The 21453-nt window shown below is 34.6% G+C and overlaps 1 long non-coding RNA gene across 4 annotated transcripts in view; it reads left to right on the top strand.

Annotated features, from left to right (window-relative positions):
• The first annotated feature begins 362 nt into the window (after positions 1–362).
• The window catches only part of LOC123289733 (uncharacterized), a 62888-nt gene continuing 41797 nt past the window's right edge, over positions 363–21453 (top strand). The window contains exons 1-3 of one of the 4 annotated variants that reach the window (XR_011506623.1): positions 368–491; positions 3839–4177; positions 5997–6079. This is a non-coding gene — a long non-coding RNA (uncharacterized lncRNA). Of the gene's footprint in view, positions 492–3838; positions 4178–5996; positions 6080–21453 lie in introns of all 4 variants that reach the window. The other 3 variants (XR_011506625.1, XR_011506624.1, XR_011506627.1) reach the window with 3 other exon arrangements.

Here is a 21453-nt window from a genome sequence, read left to right on the forward strand (position 1 = left end):
ACATAAATATTGTATTGATTCCAAAGGCAGAGAGGAAAGTAAGTTGAAGGAACTCTGACTGACGATCTATATTTTTCTTGATTATTTGAAAGACTGTCTTCAGCAGAGATAAAGTGAGCTGGAGGTAGAATAGGCATCCATGGAGAATGTAAATTAAACAGTCATTACGAAGAAGGAGAGACGGAGAGGACCAGGGACAAATACGGCGTACCCTGATAAACAATCCAGGTGAAGTTACAGAGTATGAGTTCCATGGGTGTTCTCTCTTAGACACATGCCAAATAGTTTATATTTGCTAGCTCAGGGATAGTTACCTTGATCACGAAATACTGAGTTAAACATTAACCAGACTAGCACAGCTGCTGAAGGAAAAGGTCCCATCTTTCTGATACTTCCCGTTTGATTAATAATCAAAATGAATCTACAAGATGTCAGCTGTCCATCTCCATATGGTTTTCATGATATCCGTTGATGCACTTGTGAAGAATTTAGTAAGTATCAATTCCATTTTATACAGAAAAGATCTTTTACTTTTAACTCGTCTTGTACAACTGATCACCACGACCTGCAGGCTCCTGCCTCTTTCTGACCTCATCCACTTGCACACTCCCTTACTGATCAGCTACACTGGGTTTCTTAGTTTTCCACTTTCCCCTCTGAGGGTATTGTCTAAAATCCTGCTGGCAAACAGCTGGCCACACTAGCTCCTTCTCTTCACCTTTCAGGTTTCTGCATAGTTATCACTTTCAACAAGAGACCTTCTCTGAGCATTCTGGCTGAAATAGCACCATTCTTGCATACACGCACACCTCACCTCTATCACATTCTATCCTTTTATTCAATTTATTATCTTTCTATAGCACTGTCAAATCGTGTTATATTAAATGAAATTTACTATTGTTTTTAAGTTTTTTATCGGCTTAAAAGTTAATTTCATGAAAGCAGAGAGTTTGAACATTGTCTTCATTCTAATATCTGCAGTCCCTAGAATCATGCCTCACAAATAATATGGCTCAAAAAAACATTTGAATGAATGAATAAATGGATTGAAGGAACAGCGGTTTCTTGAGAATGTGCCTCTGACCTGACTGTGAAGTCAGCTCAATCCCAAAAGTAGTAATGAAAGAAGAAGGAAGAAGAGGAATGGGAGAAGACAGAGGAGGAAGAGGAACAACCCTTGGTTATGGTTTCCTGTTTCAGGCATGTCTTTTGGAACATCTCTATGGATGTCCTGGGAATAAATATCTCAAATACAATCCCCAAAAGTTTTAGGAAGGAGACAAGTAGGTTAAAAATGGGTATGTAATTGAATGGCAGATCAATTTGTACTTTATGGACTTCAATATTTACTTTTCTTTTTGTAAATTATGGAGAAAAAGTTGAACAGAAACAAAGAAGTTATAAAATGTTTAAATGAAAGCCATCTCTAAATATGCAGTTTAAAGATCTAAACATTTTGATTTCTTATCTTCCAATAAAATCAAAGTGATTTAATGATCTGCCATATAATTTTTAGTAAATTTCTCCATCAACTCGTTGGAGGAAGTGCTAGGGAAGTTCCAAAATCATCTTCATCAAACAAACTGTTATCAGCTCATTAGCACACATTCATTCTTTCTTTTTTTTTCAAAGATTGGCCCCTCACTTAACTACTGTTACCAATCTTTTTTTTTTCCCCTGCTTTTTTCTCCCCAGATCTCCCCAGTACACAGTTGTATATATATATTTTTTTAGTTGTGGGTCCTTCTAGTTGTGGCATGTGGGACACCACCTCAATGTGGCCTAATGAGCAGTGCCATGTCCACGCCCAGGATCCGCACCCTGGGCCACTGAAGCAGAGCACTCGAACTTAACCACTCGGCCACAAGGGCAGCCCCACATTATTTCTTAAATACTGTTAATTTATTATCTTGAAAGTAATCTATTTAGGATTAGAATAGGTAAAGTTTGACTTAGTAAGCTAATAGAATATATAAAATCTTTCTAATTTGCCATGATAAATTTAGTGGGCTTTACTTTCTTATCCCTTTTACTGCCCTCATAAAGCAAATACTCTACATTAAAAAAAAAAGAGTGCAACATTTTTTGTCTTTAACAAATGAGCTTTCTGCACAGAATGGCAGAAGTACAGCATACAAATTCTGGTAATTTCTTGAAATTTGGTAAAGAGCACGCAACTGTGCAGTTTTTCCTAATATGATGACTGGAATACTTTGGCCAAATTAAGATCACATTGATTTTGGCAGTATTGCAGAAGAAAATAGCCTTTGAAAAAAGCCTGTAAAGCATTTTCTATAAAAGGTAAGTATTTGGGTCAATATCAGTTTTGCATATATTGCCTATTGCAAATCATTCTCTGTGTGAAAAAGAAAAGTAAAATCCATTTCTTTCTAATATTTTAAACCCAGTTTAGCTGGGACCTACTAACAGCACAATGTGAAGTATCATGTATTTCAAATTTCCTTGTACCACAAGTATTTCACTTCATTTTAGTTTGGTTCCTATAAAAATCACTGTTTTTCCTAAAATAAAAATCTTCTTGCATAAATTTCATACAATGAATAAAAAATATGTATATATAAATACAAGTACAAAAATTTAAATAGATTGTAGTACTAATAGATATTGTTGGCCCAGGATAATAGACACTGTGTTTAGCCTCCAAGTTTCCTGATCCAAATCATGGGAATAATCATTGCAATGACCTAGTTGAAATCTATGAAGAATGAGGCAGGTAGATTAAACAACTAGGTTTATAATTTAACTAATGGATCGATTTGACCTTTAAAAACCTAACATATTTTATACTGTAGAAATACAGAGGAAACAGTTCTAAGGAAGAAATATTTAAAATGCTTAAAAATAAAACCACAAATAAACATGTGTACCAATATAGAAATTTTTAAAATAAAAAATGAATGTGCATATATTCCTTTCAAAGAAGATATTCTGAGCACTGCTAATAATGTTAGCATTTGACCTAAAACTGTGGAATTGAAATAATCTCAAAGAACTTCTAGTGTATTTTCAATATAACCTAAAATGTACATACAGCTTTACGTAGACTTCTATCTCATTTCATTTGATCTTTGCAAGGACATTGTTAATTGGGACATGTTTTTAGGTGGTGAAGGAGAGTGTTCTAGAAGTCACTTGTTCAAATATGCACCTGGGTTAGAATTAGGATCTAGAACAGCTGAGTTTTTCATTCATTCTTCTATTCACATGATGATTCATTCATATATTGAACCTGAATGCCTATTATGTAACAGATACACTGTGTTGAACATGATAGATTCTAAATACAATTCTTGCTCTTATGCAAATTAACACATTTCATTTTTGTAAATTACTATTGTTATGGTACACTTTAAAGAAAAGGAAGGAGCTGAATATTTATTATAAGGAAATCCAGCAGAGTGTAGGTCAGCAAAAGCCGCCCTGACACAATGACCATGTTTATCATATGTCAAGATTTTCAAGCCATCCATTTTAATTTTAGCTTCAGAAAATGATGGGGTTCTTGTTATTTTATTATTTAAAAAAATCTCTCTATAGGAGTATGTCAGGAAACTTCACCTCATTTGTATATAGGACCCTCTACCTTTGACTGAATAAACTCTCCTTCAAGTAAAAGGACTATTTGTAATACGAAGATTTCAAAATAGGGCTAAATTACAAGTCATCTGCTGAGGCTGTAGTGAGGAAAGGTATTTCCAGCAGACAACAGCTCGAGCTTTTTCATTGTTTTTAAAAATTAAGATGTCTATGAGAGTAAAGTGGAAGTTTGGAATGGAAGAGTAGGAATGGGGCCAAATTGCATATATTTCAATAACAGGTACAAGTTCAAAACGTACTAGAGAGTCCTCTGATTTTCTATACATGTGAACCAACTAAGGCTGATCTCATCAGATTCTCAAAATTGACTATTCTGGAGACGTTTTAAAATGGAGTCGGAGCTGCCTTTCCAGAGAAACTGCTGTGCTGTCTAGAACCTTGAATTGGCCAAACCTTTGGACTGGGCCGAAATGGGAATTGTTTTATAAGCAATTCTTTGAGAACTCAGCAGGAGAACGGACATCCTGATCACGAAGACTGAGGATTGAGGACTTTCTGAAGATAGAATCAATAGCCAATCAATGTTTAGCCAAGACTGGCTCTCTGCCTCCAAGTTCAGGTAAAATTCTCTGTAACACAAACTCCCTTCTTCGCCTTTAAAAGCCTCTGACTTTTACTCCCTAGTGGGACGCTATTAGAGTTTCTTCCTGCATCCGCGCATGTGCGCTCCCTGAATTGCAATTCTTTGAACCCGAATAAATGGGTTGACTCTGAAACTGGTTTCTGTTTTTGTAGATTGACAAGATCAAAATGTTTATTTACAATACAGAAAAGGACAGGACATCAAGGAGTGGCAAGTTTGGGTTCTAATCCTAGTTGTACCATTTACTAACTGAGTAATTTAATATCACTAAGGTTCATCTTCTTATCTACCGAATGGTGATAATAACTCATAATGTTGGGAAAACTTCATGGCATAATATATGTGATTGTACTTTGTATAAAATAATATATAAAGGATTAATAGAAATATTATTGAAAGCTTGGATACAGGTTATAATAAACTTTTTCTAAAGATGTAAAATTGCAAATTTCTGAGATTTTTACATTCCTAAATTTCTCCAATGCAATTTTCTTTTTTCATCAGTGGGGCTTTAAAAATAGTTTAGTCTTCATCAAATTACAGGTAAATTTCCATCAACTTGAGAATTGCATCCTAAGAAATCTCATTTAAAGGATTACAAACTGTTAATTTTTTTCTCATCTCTTATATGTTGATGTGGACCACTGCCAAGTCATATTATATTCAAATGTTCTTAAAACATCTCAATATCCATGCACTTTCTCAAACGACACTGGTCAGATTATCCTAATGTGCAACTTCACAAGAATCATAACTTTGAACTATTCGGTACGAGAATCGCAATTGTGGTAACTATGTAAGCCCACTTTAAAACTATCAGAATTGAAGACAATTGCATTGACAGAGAATGATTCTCCACTTCCAATGTGTAAGGAAAATTCCCTTAGCAGTTACTTTTTGCTAACAAGCCATAGTGAGGATGACTGATTTCAAAGGAATGAGACTGTTACAAAAATCAAATGTATTAGCGTGATGAGCATGTGTTAACGTCTGAAAATGACTGATAAAAAAATATAAAAAGCTAAAACACATATATTAGTCTTTAGCCTATTGTATCATATATCCTACCTCAAAAAACTGGCAAAATATAATCATGTGTACGTGGAAAATAAAAAGTACTTCCATATATTTATATTTCGACTGGAGGTGAAAAAAGAGCATATAAAGAGAGCAATATGAAGAATCAAATTAAGATGACATGGGTTTGAAGTAGAAGATGAGAACTTTTCATCTTCCTGCTTACGTCCTCCAAAGTGTTCTCCTATTATTTTGCTCAACAAATTGTAAGTGATTTTAGTGATGTACCTCACTTACCTCCTTTAGGTGACGACTCCATGGGCTAGCAGATTTTATTGTTTGGAAAGTAATGTTGGAACACACTTAATTTGTTCTCTTTGTAATCTGGAGTACTTGTTTCTAGTTTGTTGGTTTACCCTATGTGATACATCTGAGCAGGGACCATGTCTTAGGGCTGGATTTGGTGAATGCTGGGTAAGCTATTATTTGTTACTATATCTTTAAGTTGAAGGAGGTATATCTGATATCATTGAATTAAATTTTTAAAAATCAAAAACCACATGCAAACAGGCAAAGAGGCTTCTCTGGATTCTAATAGCAACTACTCTTGCAGGATCTGTTGCTATATCCTTTCCATCATACAAAAACACCCTATCTCCATTCTATGTCAGATTCCTGAGTCTGCCCCAGGAATTTTCAGGCATCATAAAGCTCTGCGGAATCACTTAACATTCTGCTTCACTTTCTCCTTAAAGCACTTCCTTTGCTTATTTTGCAGTCTTTGAAGGCTTCAGCAGCTTTCCAGCCCTTATGTCACTATCCAACCCCAAGCCAGGCCCTGCCCAGGGCAGAGCCATTGCAGTAAGTATCATTTCTATGCAGGTGAAATAGTTACATTCCAGGCTCCTTTGTTCACAATTCAACTTGGACAATGAGTGCTGAATACTGCTTCTAGGAACAGATGATGAACTGTTTAAGAAACCTGACTGAATATCTATCTTGAGACTATGTTTTGTAACCATACAATTTATTGTATACTAACACTTCTCTGAAAAACATGAATCTGATTCTGTACCCGATTGAGAACACAATTATGAGATCAAATGTCTACATAATTGAATCTTAAAATAAATGTGAACTTTCCACTTCACTTTGACAATCTTGACTAGGCTGCTTACATTTTTGATATATTGAAATGCTAGACCACTTTGTTTTCAGAGAACTCAGATCTGAGAAGCTCATATTCTATTTATATGCTGGTCTTATGTTTTCTTTTCTTATGAAAAGGCAATGTTGATAGTGACTGAGCTGAAAACTAGATCTAAGACATGTTTTGCTGTCAGAGGCATGTGATTCTGAATAGGAAGACATACTGGACAGTCCAGCCCAGTTTGTGAAGATCAATATGCTCATTTTTGAGTTGGCCCCAGCTAGGAAGGATCCTGGGTGGCTGTGCTGAAATTGTCCAGTTTACTAAACTAACTGGGTTCAAGGACCTGAATCCCCAGGACCAACTAACGAGGCATTCTCCTCATAGAACAAGGACAAAGCAGACTAAAAATTATCTCCCTCTGGGCAATGGTAAAGTACACCTATCCCCTTTATTCGGCCTTTCAGAAAACCAAATTTTAGAAACTCTTGGGGGCCGGCCCTGTGACCCAGTGGTTAAGTTCACACACTCTACTTCGGTGGCTCAGGATTTTGATCTGGTTAGGATCCTGGGTGCAGATCTAGCACTGCCTATCAAGCCATGCTGAGGTGGCATCCCACATGTTAGAGACAGAAGGATCTCCAACTAGAATACACAACTATGTACTGGGGGGCTTTGGGGAGAAGAAGACAAAAAGAAACCCTTGGACATAGCTAGCTTCCTAATACTGATCACTTTTTATGGATCCTTTCCCTTCCTAAAATTTCCTCTTTCTTTTTCATCTATTTTAGAACACATAAGCACCTCATTAAAAAGACTTTTTTCTTTTGCCTTTCGTGGGTGAGATTGGGGGTGGAGTCTTAAATTCTCTTCTCAGTTTTATCTTTGAATCTTTTTATGATCATACCATATGTAACTCGTAGTTATCCAAGATTCTTTATCACTCTGCATCAACAAAATATGTATCCACCTTAGCAATATGTGACAAATTCAAATCTCTTTCTACTGCCTTAGGATTTATAAAGCTCCTTTCTTTTCAAATCTGTGTCTTAATTTTCTCTTGTTTATGCTTGTCTTCCCTATTTATGTAAAGTTCTGTCACATGCAGTATTTATACTTACCACTAGCTGCTTAATATTTAGTAATCTAATGATTTTCTTTACTATAAGGCTTTCTAAAGCCATGACATGATATTAACCATATAGTGAGCATTTTGAAATACCACTCTTTCTCTTACTTCTCAATATGTCAATTTAATAGTTGCTATAGATTCCACTAGCATAGAATTTTTTTCAGTCATTGAATCAAATATCTCCAAATGTCAAGAGACAAGTGTTTCCTCTCAGGACTTGTGTGTGTTAGTTTTGCAATAAAAATGTAAGATTATGAAAATCGATTTTACAGAACGTATTGGTAGTTGGAAAAATACCCTTATTTTCAACAAGTATACTTTAATTACTTTATTTTCCTAAGGAAATAGTGAGAAATACAATTAAATATGTATCCGTTATGAAGCAGAGTTAGAAAGACCCTGAATTCTCAGTAACAATCTATAATTATGCTATGAATCCAAAATATAGAGTAACTGACAAAATACATGACTGATAAAAATATTTTAAAATAATTTTATATTATCTTAAAAGGACTGTATTGTAAATACAGTGTGTCTCAACCGTATGAATATATGTGTGCGTGTAATGCAGCAAAGACCTTCAGAGAGAACAGTCCAGTGTTAACAGTGGGTAGATCTAAGCAGTAAGATTGTAGAGGTTTCTGATATCACCTCTATCCACTTACGTGCTTCCAAATTTTCTACAGGCATATATTATGATAATAAGTAGAAAACAAATCTATCTTTAGAAACAGAAAAAATTCTGTCCTTTTTTGTAAAGAATAAAAATCTCTCAGCAGGCCTTCTCATTATCTGGTCTCATGTGGGAGATAGTATTTTTTAAAATACATCTATTTGCACAAGTGAAGTAACTACACCAGAGATATAAACTCTAGTCTCCCGTATTCCAAAGTTGCTTCCTGGGAATGAATTAAACAACAAGAAAGATTCTTGAACTCTTACAGAGAGTCAGGTGCCATTTAGTGCACCATCAAAGTGTTGAGTGAACCCCAGAGGCCCTAGATCAAGGCAGCAAGCGGGCCATCAACTCCACAGGAATCTATTAAGTAGCATCCCTGTGCACACTTAAACAAGCCTAGCAAACTTCTCTGACAGCAGCGATTAGGCTACATATGTGACTGAGGAGCAATTCTCCTGACTTCAATAGCAAAAATAAAGGAGGGACAAAGGAAGTTACCTTCCTTTTGTACTCAGTTGGTAAAATAAGTCTCAAAGAGCATAGTCTGGACCACTTTATTTCTCATATATTGCCTTGGTGCACACTTCATTTTTTTTTCTTTGAAGAAGATTAGCCCTGGGCTAACATCCAATGCCAACCCGGGATCCGAACTGGTGAACCCCGGGCCACTGAAGTGAACAACTTAACCACTGCGCCACCAGCCCACACACTTCATTTTTTTAAAGGTATTGCTTCTAAAATCATAAAATCTCAGATTCTCAAGAAATTTTACAATTAGACTTCTGGGTCTCACATTTTAAATCCATGAGAACCACCTGGAGATATTGTTAAAATGAATTTCCTGGATTCCACCCTGAGAAATTCTGATTTGATGGGGGGAATCTATATTGTATATAACATCCCAGGTGTAACTGGGATTCCAGTGGTCCACGGAGCACATTTTATAGGTTTGAACAATGATTCTCATACCCGTAAAATGCTTTCACAACACAGTCAATTGATGTAATTTGCAAAGAAGGTGGAAAAGAACAATCGTTAGCAAGTTCAAGTTTGCATATACATCTTTAAATATATCTATTTTGCACCTCTAGGTGACTTCTGCAGCCTATTTCATGTCTACTTCACTCCACTTTAAGAAAATAAAATTAAAAAACAAAACAAAACAAACGAAAAATAGAATCACCCTAGTAGATTAGGCAAATGCAGCCAGCGTTGACAGCTTCAATAGACCCCGCATCTTTAATATGCGGAAGTATTACCTGATTTTGAAGAGAAAGGCAGGAAGCTGAATTTCTTTGTTACATGTACTAAAGCAAAGAAAATTGACCCATTAGGCACAGTGCTGAGGGCCCAAACCACTTGTAACAACCCATGAGCTGTTTTAATTTCTTTTGAACTCAAGAAAATTTGAACTTTTAAATAGAAGAAAATGTTTTAATATATATCATTAATATATTTGTCTTTAAAACACACAAACATAACATATAATTTTCAATAGTTTTTTAATGGAGAAGGGGGACCACAAAGGCACAAATGCTTTGGACTCATGAAAGAAATAGAGCAGCTCTGGTCCAAAGCTGTCTGTTGTAACTGTCCTGATTTTTGACCTAATATAGGCTAATCCACTGACAGTTCTCTTCTCTCTCCACCTTGTGCAGTGGAAAATGAGTGTGAAGCTAGTTATGAATTTGCATTTCTCACTAAATTATTTGTCAGATTTATCAGTAGAAAAGATATGGTTTCCTAGGAAAACACCACATCCATCAAAGTATTCAAAGATTCCAAGATAAGTTTTCCCTTTATATTTGGCTTCCTTCCTGTGCACAATGTTTATAGCCTTACCTTTCCTTTTCCTTCCTCCATCCCTTGCTTACTTCCTTCCTATCTCTGAAGAAATCCTATTTGGAAAAAATCCCTCCATTTTTAAATTTGTTCGTGTAGAATTACCAATTACCCCTGTTGTCCTCTGCCTATGGCCTTCTTGATAATTCTATAAATGTGTTTATTCTTGGCAATTCTTATTCATGCTTTTAAATCTCTCCTTTCTTCCAGTATACCCCCAAAGTCCTATGTGTGGCCTCTAATCTTTTTTTTTTTGACCTGTGTGAAATAACAGTCTACTGTGTTTGTCAAATTCATTATATTTACAATTATTTCAAATTATATTCATCATGTCTCTTCACCATTCACCCCATAACCAGCTAATATTTTTAATCTTCTCTGTCTTTGTTGAGGTCTTGCCTTAGGATCAAGGCCATGGTGTCATTTCTGACTAATCTTATGTCTTCCCTATTAACATATGTAATAATTTTCCAAGTCCAGCAGATTCTACACCCACAATATCTCTCTCACATGTTCATGGGGTTTTTTTTGACCTCTTAAAACTAGCACTAATATTCTTGTGAAATATTAGCATAACCTAACTGGTATCCCTTCTTTCATTTCCTCCTGTCTGATCTATTGTATATCCTACTCAAAAAAATTAATTTTAATTGATTCAAAAGACTTCAATGACTCTCATTACTTATGAGATTTTGGGTTATCTACAGTATTACTCCAACCTTGAAATTTTATAATTACATGTGACTATTATTTTTACCATTTGATGCATTAATGCTGAGAAATTATGTATACCATCATGTGGTAGAAGCTAATAATGCAGAGGAAATAGACTAAGTTTAATTTTGTGTTTACCATATGCCAAACCAGAGCTAGCTGGTCTATATTCATTTCCAGAGTTTTTCCCCGTAAAATACCACAAGGAAGGTTTTATCCTTATTTTACAAGTGAGGACCTAGGATAAAGTGATGTTTAGGAAGTTAAATAGGTACACAGAGATTTCAAGTCCACTCCTATTTTCATACCACCTTATACATGGCTTCTCCTTGCTCTACAACTTCCACAGAGTGACCCCAAAGGTTTATTAACATGACTGAATCTCAATCAGAAGGGAGCTCCTAGAATGAGGATCCTGAGTTTTGTTCTCTTTAACCAACATGTCTGACAAAAGGCTTGGCACATAGAAAGTGTGGGAAAAGATATTTTTTTGAATGAATTGGATGCATGTGGATTTTTTTAAATTGACAACTTAAATCTTAAAGACAATCTTAAATCTTTAAAGACTTGGGAAAATTATGTCAATAAATAAATGAATACATTCAATAACTGTTTAAGCGCTTTTGGTCCGACTGGCACTATTCTAGACACTGGAGATATACTAACAAAGTAGAAAAAAATTCCCTCATAAAACTTAGATCATAGCAATGGGAAATATAAAAGAATAATAACGAAAATGTGACATATAGATATATAGATATATATATACATACAATGGAATATTATTTGGCCATAAAAAGGAATGAAATCCTTCCATTTGTGACATAATAGATGGACCTTGAGGGCATTATGCCAACTGAAATAAGTCAGACAGAGAAAGATAAATCTGTAGGATCTCACTTATATGTGAAATCTAAACAAACAGAAAAACAAACAAACAAACAAAAATACAGAGAACAGATTGGTAGTTGCCAGAGATGGGAAGTGGGGGTGGGAGTGCAAAATGAATGACGGTGTTACAAACTTTCAAATATGAGATATAAAAGTTACAAACTTTCAAATACAAGATAAATAATTTTGAGGATAAAATGTACAGCATGGTGACTATTGCTAATAATACCATACCATACCATATATTTGAAAGTTTCTAAGAGAGTTAAACTTAAAAGTTCTCATCACAAGAAAAAATCTTTTGTCTATGTATGCTGATGAATGTTGACTAAACCACTTATTGTGGTTTTCATTTCACCATCTATACATATATTAAATCATTACATTGTACACCTAAAACTAATACAATACAATGTTATATGTCAACTTTATCTCAATAAAAACAAAAATTGTTAAAAGGCAGAAGATATAGATACATAAATTATTAATATGGTGATGATGCTATGGCATAAAACTAATTAGACAAGGGAAAGAGATAGGGTATGTGGCAGTCAGAAACTACAATTTTAAATGCAGTATGGCAAACCTCCCTGAACAGATGTCTATTTGAACAAAGACATTGAGGATGTGAGGGAGCCAGCCATGGAGGTATTCTATGACTGAGAATTCCCGGCAGAGGGTGAAGGAAGTGCAGACGACCTGAAGCAGAACAGGTACATACCTAACACTTCTGAGGAAGAGCAGGAAGGCCTGCATTTGGTAACAGAATAAGACATGGATTCAGCAATTAGAAACGGGGTCAGAGAAGGTCATAATACAAATCACGGAATGCCAGTGGGCCTTTCTAAGGACTTTGCCTTGCCTCTGCATAAGATGAGAAGTAATTAAAAGTTTGGAGCAGAGCTATGGTATGATCTAAATTGCATTCCAAAGGATTCCTTGGTTGCTACAAGAGTATGTGGAAGTTAGGTGAACAGGAGTGGCAGACTGGCAGAAGTGGGAAGACCAATCAGGAGGCTACTGCAGTAATGTAAATGAGATAGGACATATGAGAGTGGTTTCCCAAGGTGAAAACTGTGGAACTGGGAGAAGAGGTCAGAATCTAGACTTGCTTTTTCAGTAGAGCCAACAAAATTTGCTAACGTATTGGACATGGCATGTGCCAGAAAGAAAGGAATTAGGAATGATATCAGAAACTTTGGCCTGAGCAACTTGAATTGTCAATTTTTACAGTGCTGGAGGTTGTAAAACAAGTTGGTTTGAGGGGAAGTACCATGAGGCCAGTTGTGTATATAGTATGTTGGGATGTCTACTAGATATCCAAGTGGAAATGCAATTCTGCAGATAAATGTATGAGTCCAGTGTTTGAGAAAGAGGTCTGGGCTGGAGATATAAATTTAGCAGTCATCACTGTTCAGATGGTATTCAATTTTGTGGGACCAGATAAGAACACCAAATCAGTGACTGTATACAGAAAAGAGAAGGGCAAGAAGTACGTGCTGGGGGTGCTCAAAGGTGAAGAGCTTAAGCAGACAAGGAAAAATGAACCAAGGGACTGAGAGAAAGCAGTCAGTGAGGGAGAAAGTAAACTGGAAGATAAGTGAAAAAAAGTGTTCGAAGAAGAGAAAAATGATGATCTATTTCAAATGCTATCGAGAACTCAAGTAAGATAGGACTGAGAAAAGCAAATAAAGTAAGGTAAAATTTACAACGTGACGGTCATGGTCACCAGTAACCTTAAAAAGAGCAGTTGCAGAGGAGTGGTAAAGACAAAAGCCTGATGGAGGGGTTTAAAGAGAAAATAAAGAAAGAGAAATCGAAGACAGCAAGTATCAAAACCCAGAAGATGTTCTGTTTCCGAGGGCAACAGAGAAATGTAGTAGTACAATGGTAGAGATATGGGCAAGAGAAAAAGAGAAGGGTATTATTTTTAAAAGAATATGGGGGGTGAGCCCCATGGCCTGGTGGTTAAGGTGGGCGTGCTCTGCTTCAGAGCCCGGGTTCAATTCCCGGGCATGGATCTACATCACTCATCAACAGCCATGCTGTGGTGGTGACCCACAAATAAAGTGGAAGAAGATTGGCACAGATGTTAGCTCAAGGTGAATCTTCCTCAAGCAAAAAGAGAAAGATCGGTTGGGGCCAGTTTGATGGCATAGTGGTTGAGTTTGCATGCTCCACTTCAGAAGCCCAATGTTTGCAGTTTCAGACCCCAGGCACTGACCTACCACTGCTCTCCAAGCCACATTGTGGCAGCATCCTGCATAAAACAGAGCAAGATTGGCGCAGATGTTAGCTCAGTGACAATCTTCCTCAAGCAAAAAGAGGAAGATTAGCAACAGATATTAGCTCAGGGTCAATCATCCTCACACACACACACACACAAAGAGGAAGACAGACAACAGATGTGAGCTCAGGGCAAATCTTCCTCAAGGTAAACAAGAAAAAGAATATGCAAACATACAAAAACAAGTATCTCCTCATTTTCAGATATTCCATATGTGTTATATTTACATTCTTAAATAGCAACAACTAGGTCAAGATACACATAAAAAAATAATAGAAAATTATTCTAATGATAACTTTCTCTTTAGCAAACAGTCACACTAAAAACGTAGAGGACCAGTAGGACTATTACATGTTTAACTTAGAAATTTTCTTTAAGAAAATATTGATCAAGAAATATCTATTGATCGAAAAGTAAATCGTAGTCTAGATATCTATGTGGTGAATGAATAGACTGGAAAGTCATATTTAACAATATACGTTGATAATTCAAAATTAAGTAATCAGGATGTAGGAAGGTGTTATCGTGATATATAGCCCAAGTGTTATAGTTTCTCATATTTTTATAAACTAGTGAATGGATTATAAAGAGAAGCAGTACAAAAAAAGCATGGATAGTAATTTCTAATCTATTGAGAATTTACAGTTCTGATTTTTTCTTATCAATTAAAATCACAGCAATATATGGCTCACTTAAAAGAAATAGTAAATTTTCAAAACAAAACTTTTAGTGGAGAAAAAAATAAAGAGAGCTTTTCCCCATTACCTCTAACAACCAGTTATCATTCCAGTAGTAAGAAGGGGAGATCTGGGGGCAAATATTTATCTTTCTAAGCACTGGTTTCGAGGATACTACATTGGGAAACTTTAAGAGTTAGTAAACCTCATTGCACATATCTAACTTATTAGTATCCAGTTACTTTGACACTTTTTTACTGGAGAAAATTAAATAGAGTAAGGAAACAAAAATCTTTATATCCTATCTAAAAATTGAGTATACATCAACCACTTAATGAGATAGTGGAAAGATGACTCAATAAGAATGAAAGCTTGCAAACAATTTGATAGATTCCCTTCTACCTCTGTGCTCCATCCTCCACCCTTCATCGTGGAGGATGGCCTATCATGAAGACATTTGGAGAGGGACTAATATTATTTTCTCAGATGATCTCCTCAAGTGAGGCCTGAAGGAAAGATCCAAGCTAAAAGACTCCATTAGATATTCCCTTGGAGAATAATATGGTTATTCTTGAAATGCTGTAAAGGAAATAACTATAGTAAATCTGATTTAAAGAGGACAATTACATTAGAATTATTCAGTTCCAAGAAGTGGCTAAGGAAATATAGTCTATAAATGTAAGAGCTTGTTACTAACAAATCACTCCTTTATTTCACAAGAGTATGACCTAGAAAGCTATAGTTTCAGTAAGCTTATGAACCCGTGTATTTACTGCTATTTCTTATTTAACCTTGTGATTGAGATTGAGCATCAAAAAAAATCTCTCCATAAGGCAATGTATGTCAAATTACTATATAGATTAAGCTAGTCAACTTATTGGAAGCATGGGATAAGAATAATGCAGTTCTATTAACTTAATGAATAAAAGAAATTCAAGAAATATTTTAAGTAACTTTGCCAGACCACACACATTCTGGGTGTTAGAAGAAATATGCATTGAATATTTATAGCCTAAAATAATGTACTGCACGTATTCTTTATGAAGTCAACTCATTTTATTTGGATTCTGTTTGACAACTTCAAATCCTAAACTTGCAGGTTTTTTTAATTGCACAGCCATATATGTAGATTTATTTGGGACATTTCTGATGTCAAATATTATGTTATACTGTACTAATAAGAGCTAAATCATTTGTTTTGATTTTTGATTTAGAAAACATGATCACCATGTTGCTAGATCCCTTTAGAACAGAGAAGAGAGTTAAAGTGATTATTTTAGGACCAAGTTCCTTAACCTAAAAAAAAAGAGAGAGAGATTCAGATCCGGGTAGAGAGGTCACTTCAGAGATTGAAGAAAAAAGCAGCCATTAATTTTAGTAAAGTAAAGAACAAGACAGTGTACTTCTTAGAAATTTATATCCTTCACAATGTGAAGCAAATACAGAAACCATTCACTTTCCAAAGTCAATTCTAATATTAATAGTTTTTAAAGCACGTGTATGTGTGTTCTCTGGAGAGACATTTATCCCAGTTCATCCCAGCCTTTCCCGGTTTAAAAACACTGAAGGTCCCACATCCCTGGAAATTCCTCAGTCCAGGACAAACCGGGAATGTTGGCATGTATTGGTGATCTCAAAAGAAAACTTTTCATTTAATTAATTAGTGATTCTAAAATAGGGTACGTATTAAATTGAGAATCACTTTGTTCAAACAATAAAAAACAGGTGTACCTTGGCTACCGATACAATATATAGAGGGCCCAAAACATCCACTGAATCACATTGGTAAAATACAGAAATGCCACATTTCGAGAAGGCTTATAAATTTAATCTTCTTATCTGGACATACTTTTTTGCTATATCCTAGGAGAACTCTAGCCTAAAATTACATAAATTTTAGCTGAAATCTCCATAACAGCTTCCTTATTTTCCTCCTTTTCTCCATTTATTCCAGAATATATTTTCACAAATTTTTACTTTATCATGCACTCTACTTATAAAAACAATAGAGTGATCACATTTTAACACCCAATCAAAGCATATGATGCTTTTCAATACTTTACTTCTTTTTATCTAGATTGCTTTCACTCCAGTTATACAAAGAAAGCACTGTGACTTGGGATGTTCTCTACCGCCAAGGAAGCCCACTTCCTGACCCCCAGTTACTCTTTATTTCTTTCCACTATTACTAAAAGAATGATATTTCTATGGTCTGCAATCAGTACCTTCCCCAAATTACATTATCTGACTCAAAAAAGTCTTTAAAGACCAACTCTTACATTAGGAATGCCTAGATCATCCACAACCACCCCTCCAATACATGACACTTCAATCTTTATCCATCATGGCAAGATGACTGTTTTCTAACGAAAAGTTGCTTTTTAAATTTTCTGAGACTTTGTGATAATTTGGAGGGAATATGTAAAGAATAAAATAGTGATAGTCAAACGAAAATAATGGGAAAATTTAAATCAATAAGAAGGTAGAATTTAGGGGTACCCTGATGATGACCATAAGTCTCTCTAAGCTCAAGTTCTATCTGATGCATGTTCAAGATCAGATTTACCTAATTGGTTACTCATTTGAATATCTCTATTAGTCCATAATGAATTACAAAGACTCTGAATTCTAAATAATTGAACTTTTAGGTGTATATTTTACCCAATATATGTATATGGTCTTCCCTAGCATTGATACAGAAACAGGTGTAATATCTTGCTGAAATATGAAAATTCATTTCTTATTTGTCCTTGTATTGAAACATGTAAAAATATTTTTATTTTTATACATAATATGACTTATTTTTAATGTGGAATAATTAAAATTAAATATAGGAGCTATAATATTATAAAGTACTAATCAGTTCACAAAACCATAAAACCTAAACTCACTTTATGTAAAGGAGTTCCTTTTCAAAATCAGACAAAAAATAATTTGACCTCATCCAAGTTACATTTAAAAAATTTTAAACATATCCTCACAAACACTAATACACACTAATGAGAAATAATCTCTTCCTTCTTTCAAAACATTTTGGTAACTAAGCCACAGGAAGAGATGCTTAAATATTTAAAAAGTTTAAAACAAATATATAGAATTACATAGCAGTCAATACCCAATGAAAAATCAATTATATACAGCAGTAAGATTTCTGGAATACATATATATATTCTTATTTCTTAAAAATCAAGTAACATCTACAAGAAATGCTTTAAAATAGCATTAACAATATTCTATACATAATACCTTATGTTGGAAAATACATCATTTCTGCATAAATCCGTATGTCTGAAGTTTATATTTTTGAAATTGGCTTCAATTTTCATCATAGCTATCATTTATGAGAGATTGTTAGGTAGAGAATTGGTTTCCTAGTTGAGTGTAGCAACCAACGGTTGGACTATGAATATTGGAAGATGCTTGCAAGAACAGAACCACATATTGTGATGTATATGTACTTCTTTGGGATAGCATATTGTAAGGCATATTGATGTTTAGAATAACCATTATGGTTTCCAGTTTTTCTCCAGCAATTTCATAATTCCCTTTGGCGTACAATCACTAGGACTATTCATACATTAATCTATTTAGAAAATGACAGTGTTTTTGACATTTTAAAAGATTTGTTTATTTGTATCTGTCCTAAAGGGGCAAAATCTTATAAAATATATAATCAGCAAAGTGTTTTTTCCCAGCCAGGGACTAATCTAATGTTTTCTAACACCAATGAGAAATTCTCTGAATGGTAGGATTCTTCTGTCACTCCCCTATCGAACATATTCTAGGAAAAGTGAAAATAGCTCAGGTTACTTTACAAAATATGAACCCTGATATATTTTCTCCGTGGTAGCCTTACCTAGGAATTCAGTCTTTGTGACCAGGACAAACTGTTGCCTCATATGTCATTTTAGTTTTTAAGTTCAATCTAAATTTATGATTAGTTGACTCATATTAAAATGTGCTAATTTAAATTTATTAGCAGATAAGTTAAACTGAAGCATCTGAATTTTCCTCTTGACAGATTTAGGGAAAATAGAAATACATATTGTAATAGTAAAAATAAGTTGTGTTATATTCACATTTACTAGCTGAAATATTTTCCATCACATGATATATGTCATTGAGAAGTGTTAAAGAATGTCACTATCCTTAAAATCATTCATAGCTCCACTGAAAATTCACTTGATTCCATTTTGTTATTATAGGAGAAATAAAAAATTTAATGAGATAACTTGCAAAGGACAAATACAAATGAATCCTGAACTATGGAAAATAACCTGGAATGCTGTAAAATAATGGGGATCACCATAGGTAAAGCCAATCACTGTGGATTGTAAAAAGGCAATTACATTGTTCCATGAAAGAGCATAGAGAAATATGAAGAGAAAAACATTGGTGTTTAAAGAAGGAAAACTTGGTAGCACTCTATATCAGGAAGAAAACTCTTAAGGAATAGAGCTCTACATTCCCATCCACAACGTAGATTGCCAACTTGAAACAGATATTTAACTTTGGGCTAATTTTATTTGGGAAAGTGCATGGGGAAAGTTGTCTTGCTGTCCTTTTAGTAAAATTTGTGACTCATCAACATGATCTCAAGATATTCTACACATTTGCCATTTTTTGCAAATAATATAATTATCACTGAAGAATACAAATATTAGCATTGTTTTAAAAGTTATATTTCCTAGAATACATCAAGAGAGCCTGGAATGTGTTACTTTCCATCAAATAGAGGAAAATGCAACATGCTGGACCCAGAGTAATCCTTGAGGGTAACTGGATGCTTATCTGTGTTTCCCCAAGAATGGAATGACTCTTGATTCCTCTCTCACCTACTAGCAAAATCTGCCACTCATCTTTTCCCATTCTGTTATCTTTAAGATGGAGACTATGCTGATGACTTTATGTTTGCATGGAGATACATCTTTATACAACTTACACACAAATATGTTCCATGTAAGTTATATCTTAGGCTTTCAGCAATATTTGAGAGATGATTGAAACTCCAAAAACTCTCCAGTTAATATCACTTTTAAAAAAAGTAACAATACCACCATCCCTATCATCTTCTCTAACAAAAACAACTCCAGCTCAATATAGATAAGAAAATTAGTACGTTGACTTTAAAAAATATATTTACAAATTATACAATTATATGCAATTATTGTTGCAGGAGTCTATCTATAAAGTTTATTTGATGATATATAAATAATATGACATAAATAATAGAGAAAATAAGAACAAGTTTATTTACTGGTCAGTTAAGATCCTTGAGCAAAAGACCATGGTATTATCTCTAGCTCCCAGAACAGTTTCTGTTGAATAAATACATGAATGAATAAAAATCCATAACTTGTATATGAACACTCTCTCAAAAAGCAATTTGTGAATTCATCTTATTTAGTACAATTTGTAAATTCATCTTATTTAGTACAAAGGTGAACTTTTGCAAAGAATCAATAAAGTTTAAAAACGGTAGGGAGTTAGGTCCACTCACAAAGCTCCACAAAAGACCTTAATACAACTTACGTCTGGGTCTGTACCAGTAACTCTATAGTCACCGATCAGCATGTATAGTCCTATCTATCGTTGTACCGCGTTATTATGTCTTGCTTGCTGCCAAATAAACATGACACCTGAGAATAATTGACCCACTTGAAATATGTCAATTAAGCAATTATTATTATGGAGAAATTAAATTAGAACTGTAATATTTCAGAAGTATGTTTCTGCCACTTCAGTAGGATTGGGGTTTTCTCTACACTTGACCTTTCCACCTGCCACATAATGAGAACACATTTTCCAAACGTAAACCACCAGTGTTGACTTTGAGTCTAGCAGAATGTGAAACAGAGGGTGAGAAAAACGGCTGTAAACGACAGGAGCAAAAAGGAACAAAAACTATGGCCCTCTGCCAATGCAACCCTCTTCTCCTAGAATTCAAACCCCAATTCCAGTCACCCAGCCTTTTTCTCCACCTGCCAATGAGAGGATTAATTGTGCCTACTATACTTTCCATTTTCAATACCAACGAAATATGGCTGAAGTCTCCTCTTTGTTCTACTGAGAATCCAAAATGTCATCTCACAATCTTATTAGCTACACATGAAATGCATACAAAGTATTTTTAGCTAAACCAATGAATTACCTTAATGGTAAATAACAATTTGGAAAACCAGAGAGTGAACATTCTCCCTGATTTGTTCTCCCAATCCTCTTATTATTTCTTCACCTACATTTCAGAGAAGCAGGCTCTGGCTATAATAAGAATTTCAAACTAGAAGCTAGGAAAGAAGCAAGTATTTGGGTCGTTTACAAACAATTTCTCTATTTAAAATCTAAATATGGAGAAGTTGGTTTAGACTGATCTCTAAGGTATCTTCCAAATCTATAACTGTAATTTAATCCTGCAAAAAACAGAATGATTATTAGGCAAATTGCCACTTGGTATAATTGTGGTCTACAAGGAAACACAACCCATACCACAAAATGCTGAACAACTCAAAGAAAACTCCAAGCTAATTTAGGAAAATAATTGTTGATGAGAAGGAAATGAAAACAAGTTTATCTTGTTATATTTTTCAGAGCTGAAAATATTTTCTTAAAGAAATTTAAAAATCTTAAAAAGAATATAATTGTTCATAGTCTTTGCTTATTTAGATGTTAATTCTTTATAAAACATTTGGCTGTAAAATCATGACCATGTTTTTTATATATGATTGGCTCCAAAATATCTTCAGATTATGGCCAAAACACTTGGTGGTGTTTTGTTTTTGTTTTTGTTTTTAAGGCACCTCTTGAGCTAAAATTCCTGACATCATTCATAGTTTTAGTTTTTCACACCTTCATCAAAACTAACT

The sequence above is a fragment of the Equus asinus genome, chromosome 11, assembly GCF_041296235.1.
Source record: "Equus asinus isolate D_3611 breed Donkey chromosome 11, EquAss-T2T_v2, whole genome shotgun sequence".
NCBI lineage: Eukaryota > Metazoa > Chordata > Mammalia > Perissodactyla > Equidae > Equus > Equus asinus.